Below are 7829 nucleotides of genomic sequence, written 5' to 3'. Positions count from 1 at the left end.
TGAGATTGTTGTTCCTGTTTCCTTAAGAAGAACCGTGGATTTTGTACGCAGGCAGGCCCCAATCTCTGCAAATTAAACCAAGGGTTTTTCCTCAATGCCTTATCTTTTTGCAGCAGCAAAGAGTAATGCACCTTAGTTTGAAGGAAACTCTTTGCCAAGTTGTAAAGGTCAAGGAGTGGCAGTTTATTCTGAGTCAGGATATTCCCCGGGACCTGTTTTTGAGTGCTAAAGGTGATTCTGAGAAAACTATAAAACGCTGTGTAAGCGTTGAGTCGGAGGTCAGCGCTTAATGAAACACGGGTCCTGAGCAAAGTAATTTGGAAGGATATTTGCCCTTGGGTGCTGCCGAGAGTGACATGGGGAAACAAAGTAGGGAGCCGGGAGCCCCCCCCCTTCTCTTTTTAGGCAGCTTGGCTCTCTGCTTCTGACCAAAGGCTCTCCAAATTCTCTCGCCCCCAACAGCTACGTGCGGAAAGCAGCGTCGCCCTCCTTGAGGCCTCTTGAAAAGCTCGTTTCCCGCGTCTCCTCCGAGGCGCCTCTCTCCAATGGGAACTAAACCCACTGCGGAAAGGGGGGGCAAGGAGAAGCGACTGCTCCCGTCACCCTTTCACTCTTTCAGTCTCCGGGACCAACGAAGCCCGCCCTTTTACGGCTGAGCTCCGCCCTCTTCGGCCCGTTATAGAGCGTGAGGGGGCGGGAGCGCCTGAAAGTCCAGGGCTGGTGAGCGCCTGGGGGGAGAGAAGCGCCGCGTGTCTGGGTGGCTGCGTGCAACAGGTATGGTTTGGCTTGGCTGGGCTGGTTTAGCCGGCCAAGCCGGCGGGCGGACGGACTGACCGACCCACCGGTCTACAGGGAGAGATTCTCCTAGTAGTTTCCCTGGAGCCAGTTCCACGTGGCGGCAGAAGACCAGAAGGAAGCCCCAAAGGCGGTGGGGATTTCTCCCACGAGAGACATAGGAGCCCCTTTTTGGCTCTCCGGAGAGTAGAACAATGAAGGGAGATGGAGCAGGATGGAGAAATAAAGGGAGAGGGCCGAAAAGGGAGGGGGATGCCGGCAAGGGCCGTGGGAGGCGCGTGTCGCCCCCCCCGCCGCCGTTTAAATAAATAAATTGCCGATCTCCCGGCGATTTACTAATAAGGTCAGCAGGCCCGGGATGGGCGGCCATCGTGCCACGAGGGGCCCGTTGGACTCATTCCTTTAAGGATGATCGTGAGATGCTTTTTAACGGCTGGGTGTTTGGGTTTGGGCCATTCGGTAATTAATAATGATCCTAATCGTGATCATTGTGGGGAAGATCGGATCCGTCGTCTTGTTTTTAAATCCATGTTGGAGGCGGAGGAAGGAGGATTGATGGGGTGAACGAATGAATGCTCGTTTCAAAAAGCTTCGGTTGTGTGTGGGTTTCGTCAGCGCACGAGCCTTGTGGGTTTGCAAGCCGTTTAAGTTACAGGCTCCGCGATTTCCTTCCTTGCACGTGTGCCTCTCAGTATTTAAATAATTCATTTCCCCTTATAAAGGTGCCGGATGATTTGTCAGTTTTTCTTTATACTGGAATTGTTTTGTGTTACTGTATTGTTCTGAAGTATTCTAGGATCCCATTCGTCCAATGCATCCCTTAGAGGTTTTATGGATAATGCAGACATCTTAAATGCAGCTTAAAGTGCTTTGCAGAAATTTGCTAAATGAGCTGCTGTCATCTTACTAACATTAAGGTAATACGAGACAATAAATGGAAGTAATGTATCTATCCGGCTGATGAGCAGTGTGTGTGAAGCGCACTAAAGTCTAGCCAGTGTTTACATAGTGTGGAATGTAGAGGTATAATGGTACTTGCGATAAGGAGTGAATGAAATTCTTAATAGGTACCAGAACAGTTCACAAAATTTGGTACAAACAAAGCAAAAACATTGCTTTTTGAATTCATTCTGTCTAATTTTAGAAAAAGAACAAAATTGATGGCAGTAAATCTATGTCTTTTTCTTGGGGGAGGACCTAAGTATTACAAAATGGATGGGGGAAAAATAACTCTTACTGTTTACTGTCTTTTTAACAATGAGCTTTAAAGGGTGCTGATATACAAGATGCTGAAACGAACTTAAGTATATGAACAATTATCCTCTTATTTTCTTTAATTCTAAATATGCTCTTTAGTTAAAACTGAATAAATAACATTTCATTCTAAGCTTCCTGAGACTTTTTTTCAAATCAAGACTTTCAGTTACAGTTCTGAGTACATTGCAACAAACTAATATTTGAATTGCAAGCACTGAAATAGATTTCCAAAATAGATATGTAGATAATTTGCCTAATCTGGAGTCTATGTAAGCCTCAGTTCTATATAATGAAACTACTATGTATTTCTACAATTTCCATGTTATTATTTTCCGAAATGTTTTTAGCAAGGTATCAAAAGATAAATTTGCAATTGTATGAGAACTTTCATCTTTTAAGTATTAGATTGGGTTTCTAATTCTATCACTCTTCCTTGTCTTACTGGGGAAAGGAAAAAAAGTTTCTTTGAATTATTTCATTGTGTATTGTTAATGCAGGTGTGCACTTTTGTGCTATGATGATTATCTAACGACTTTGTTTATTTTTAGAACCATCACTTATTATGTGTGACTTGGTTGTGGCTACAGTTGAGTTGAAATTCTTCTATAAAAATAACTGATCAGTTACAAATAGAATGAATTATGAAATGTCACTAGAAAAAAGTTGCTGGGAATACAATGAATAAAATTTGCTTTTTGTCAATGTTAAATTTTAATAGTAATAGTCATTATAGACTATATTCTAGGGCAAGGGGTATTTAGCTATTCAGTACTTATTTTAAAAATTATACAAATGTGCTAGTATATTTTGCATTCACGGGTTTTTTTTATTAAATTTATATACTGCCCTACTCCCGAAGGACTCAGGGCGGTGAACAGGCACAAAATAAAATACATAGATACAAAAGGTTTTTTTTGTTTTTTTTTTAAATTTTGATTTATATGCCACTCTTCTCCGGAGACTCAGGGCGGCTTACAGTGCGTTAAGCAATAGCCTTCATACTTTTGTATATTTTATACAAAGTTGGCTTATTGCCCCCACAAACTGGGTCCTCAATTTACCTACCTTAGAAAGGATGGAAGGCTGAGTCAACCTTGAGCCTGGCAAGATTCGAACTCACTTTAATTGCAGATAGCTGGTGTTAAATTGCAGTGCCTTGTCTGCAGAGCTATCCAGGCTCCTAAAAAGTTAGAGACATAATTAAAACCAGATTAAATAATTTAGCCCAAGACAATTAAAAATCCCAATAATTTAAAACAGATTAAAATTTCGATTTAAAAGAATTTTAAAACGGGGGAGAAAATTAGGCCAGGCTGACTTGCTGGAATAGGAGGGTCTTAAGAGCATGGCAGAAAGTGCGCAGATCCGGGATCCTCCGTATCTCTGGGGGGAGCTCGTTCCAGATAGTGGGTGCCCCCACAGAAAAGGCCCTCCCCCTGGGGGCCGCCAGTCGACATTGTTTGGCTGATGGCACCCGAAGGAGCCCCTCTCTATGAGAGCGTACCAGCCGGTGGGAGGCTGTTTGTGGTAGTAGGTGGTCCCGTAAATAACCAGGTCCTAAGCCATGGAGCGCTCTAAAGGTGGAGCACGTAATATGTTTACTTATAAGTTTTTTTCTTTCAGCAGATCTTGACTAGATTTTTCTTCTATAATGGCGGAGGATTTAATTGGAGGAAAACTATATAGTAGCATGACAAAATTAAATACTGCAAAATAAATTTCCTTATGTTGAAGCTTATATTTGGAAATTTGCTGATTCAACAAAATAACTACATATTGTAAATCGTCACTGACTTTAGCCACTTAAGAAATGGCATGTATTTTTCTTTTTCATGCATCGTTGCTCCGACATTCTTTACTCTTGGGACATCTTCACTTCGATTGGATTTCACTGAGTGCTCATCACACTTTTTCTCCCTCTGCAGCCTAGTTCTGCCTCCTCCCTCTGCGCATTTTTCTTTCTCCATATGTATTACTGAATGCTTTCTGTGCACTTTCTGTGATCAAGAACATATTGGAAGATATGAGGAGTTGCAATCCCATTTCTAGTTGATTAGGAAGGAAATAAAGTTTTCAAATATGAAAACAATGAAGTATTAAAATTGCGTAATGCTTGAATCTGGTAATTTTTACAGATTTCAGATATCTATACTATTAGGTTACACTATTTAGTGTCATTTATGTAATATGGACAATATTTTGGGGAAGAATGATGAAACTGGTAAAGAAAAAAAAAGCAGCTTTACTTTACTTAAGCTTTTATAATCTTTCTTCTACTGTCCCAGTACTGTTTATAACTTTGTGGCTACAAATGTGCCTCTGCCAAAAAATATTTCAGTTTTTACTTTAGCTCGAGTCCAGTCCAGTACTTTTTTGCATGTTTACTTAGAAGAATTATGTAAAACTACATTTTAACAGAACTTGTTTACATGGAAAGACCCAGTTGCATTTTAATTTGTAGCCAGTTTTGATTGATGATAGAAAGCTAAGTAGTCTCCTAGTCCACTAGGTTACTGCTTGGCTGGGAAACCACCAGAAAATCCGAAGGCTGTAGTCTAAATTGGGAAGTAAAAAAAAAAAAAATGGGAGGGGGGAAGAATGGACAAACTACTTATAAATTCTCAAGAAAACTAAATGGTGTATCTATGAAATCATCAGATACCAATTTGCTTCAAAGAAGAGATATAAATACCCTGTTTCCCCCAAAATAAGACATCCCATGATAATAAGCCCAATCAGGCTTTTGAGCACATGACAATAAGGCCAAGCACTTATTTCAGGCTTCAAAAAAAATATAAGACAGGGTCTTATTTTGGGGGAAACACGGGTATTAGACTGCACTTTTAGAGAGTATATGCAAATCAGGTGTAGCTTTTAGTAATGAGGCATGCTCATTCAAGCTAACTCAAGATAGGATTGAATCTGAATTGCATGTTACTTTGGATTTTTGAATCATATCCTTTAAGGATGTGTATGCTTTTGTATGTGAAATAGCAGGAATTAAAAAAAAACCTATTTCTGAATTTATTTGCATTATTGTTGGTAATACCATGAAAACTTTAATACCCTAACAATTATTTTTCAATATTTGGCAAAGCTATTTGAAGTTCGTGATAAAAAAGGGTGTTGACTGCATTTGTTGTTCTTCTCATTATAATTTCTCAGCTTTTGTTCCATATTGCCCCAGGAAAAAAGATTACTGCATATTTTCTGTATGTGTACAGAAAATTTGTGTGTGCACTTTCCATCTCAGAGTCATATTTTTAATTTTGCATTCCACACATCATAATGCTGCATATCTTCAGTTATACTAATTCATCGAGTATATATTACTTGACTTACAACCAAGAATTTATGTTGCTAAATGAGAAATTTGTTAAGTGAGTTTTGCCCCATTTTATGACTTTCATTGCAACATTTGTTAAATGAATCACTGCAATTGTTAAATCAGTGACATGGTTGTTAAGTGAATCTGCCTTCCCTATTGAATATTTGCTGGTCAGAAGGTGCAAAAAATGATCATGTGAACCCCAAGACACTGCATATCATAAATATGAACCAGTTGTCAAGCATCCAAATGTAAATTATGAGGATGGTGCAATGGTCATAAAATGGTCATAGGTCACTTTTTTTTAGTGTGGTTGTAACTTCAAATGGTCACTAAATGAACTCTTGCAAGCCAAGGACTACCTGTAATAGTTTAGTTGTGATAGCTACCGGTAATAGCTATGGATTAGTGGAAACAACGCCAATGGTCCCCAACCTTTTGGGCACCAGGGATTAATTCTGTGGAGAAGGGTTTTTCCCGCAAACCAGAAGGGGCGTGGTTGTGTCTGCTGCCTGCATTCCACAAATGGGGCTTTGCTTGTTTGCATGGCCCAGTTGCTGGCATGCCCGGGCCTGGTGTTAGGCCATGGACTGGGAGTTGGGGACCCCTGCTCTATGCAAAACATTACTAGAAAACTTTAATGAGATGCCAAGAGAGTAGTAACTAGAAAGAATTTGGATCAGACTTAAAAGGGAATGTTCATTGCTCTATATTAAGATGCCTCTTTTTCTGAAGAAAAAAAAAAATCAGGAAGTGTACTCCCAAACACAGACAATCTGTACAGAACTTAACGTGTCGGAGATACATGAATATGTCATCATTTTCTTGGCTAGTATGAGTGCAAGGGCTGAAAAGAGAACGAGAGATTAACTTTCATGCTGCTTTTCTGGTAATTTTTTCCCCAAACATTTGGCAATTGACATTTTGAGAATCAGTTCAAAAAGCCACTTGGGTCTTTTATAATTTGCACTAATGTAGAAGAATACTGTAATAAGTATTTAGATCAGAAAGACAGTTTAGGAAATTTAAGAACTTGATTTGAATAGTTCCTTTGCAATGGCAATACATTGAAAAAGATGTTGGGACAGTGAAGAAAGAACTGAACAATTTCTTTTCCTATTCACTTCTACTTGGACTGCTGTTGTGCTCTTATTTCTGAGCCAATGTGCAAAGGATACACTGAATGTTTAAGATTAAGTACTTAAACATTGAATTTTGTCTTCTTCAAAGACAATTCAATTCAAATCTGCTCGGTGGTTGGGAGGGACCTGCATTCTGTTATTAGGACTGCGTTCTAAAAATGCTATATAATCCTGCTCAAGATTTCCATGCTGAATGCTTCTGTTCTACTTGCTTCCTGTTCCTCAATCTCATCTCATGTTTCATAGCTAATTTGTTTGAGGGTTGTAAGGAATGTTTGTGAATAAGTAATAGCACAAGTCTAGATCATAGAATCATGTTAAGTGAGCAAGGTTCCTTGTTTCGTAAGTTATTTTGCAGTGTAGGCTTGACAAATCATTGAATCCTGCTATTAAAATCCTTTTTTATATATTTGCCTGTTTTCCATTTCTATGCATATTATTTTATTTAAGTACACTCATATTGTATACTGTTGACAATATTTAGGCTATATCCCACAATGTAGTAACTACTGTATTTAGAAGATGGTCTACTAATTTGCTAATATTCTGAATTTGAGACAAAATATCATTTTGTGCATTTTACTTCCCAAAGAAGACTACCGTAAGTTTCTGTTTGGAAAGCCTATTCTCTCATGCTACCAAAATTACTGTAACGTTCGAAGTTACTGTATATCAAAAGTTAGTTAATTAAAATAGGATAAAGAGAGTCAGTCTGGTCTGGTGGTTGAGGAACCAGCCTAGAAAACCAGAGACTGTGAGTTCTAGTCCCACGTTACCCATGAAAGCCAGCTGGGTGACCATGGCCAATCACTTTCTCCCAGCCCAACTCACCTCACAGGGTGGTTGTAGGGAAAACGGAGAAAGAAGTTGTGTTGAATATGTTTGCTGCCTTGATTTATTGTAAAAAACAGTAAATATGAGATACATATTAAATAACTCAATACAGCAACTGATAGTATCCATTTGAAATTTATCCATATCAAATACTGGTTTAAATAATAACAGCATGGGATGTAATAGAGAATATGTATCTGAAAAAATACATTTAAGGTATTGTAACAGAATTTCCAATAAAAAGGTTAAAACAGAGCATGAATAAAAGCACTCATCATTTCCAGCCTGACAGACATCTCAGAGTAAGATTGTTTTGATATTATAAAATGCCAGGAGGGTGGGAGCTGCACATACTTCCATGGAGAGAAAATTCTGTGTGAATTTTGTTTTATTTTTAAAACAAAATTATTTTACAGCTTGTCTATCTATCCCAAGCTTGTATATTTGTATGAAAAATACATGTGAGTCTCAAA

At 38.8% G+C, this 7829-nt stretch overlaps 1 protein-coding gene across 2 annotated transcripts in view; it reads left to right on the top strand.

Annotated features, from left to right (window-relative positions):
• The first annotated feature begins 716 nt into the window (after positions 1-716).
• Positions 717-7829, top strand: part of SLC16A1 (solute carrier family 16 member 1) — a 32349-nt gene continuing 25236 nt past the window's right edge. Inside the window, exon 1 of one of the 2 annotated variants that reach the window (XM_070939841.1) lies at positions 717-774. The gene's annotated coding sequence lies outside the window, so the exon portion shown is untranslated. Of the gene's footprint in view, positions 775-857; positions 929-7829 lie in introns of those variants that run through there. The other variant, XM_070939842.1, reaches the window with a different exon arrangement.

This window comes from Pituophis catenifer, unplaced genomic scaffold (assembly GCF_029215685.1).
Source record: "Pituophis catenifer annectens isolate HBS135680 unplaced genomic scaffold, rPitCat1.0.hap2 SCAF_3, whole genome shotgun sequence".
Taxonomy (NCBI): Eukaryota; Metazoa; Chordata; class Lepidosauria; order Squamata; family Colubridae; genus Pituophis; species Pituophis catenifer.
This window is presented reverse-complemented; position numbering and strand designations above follow the sequence as displayed.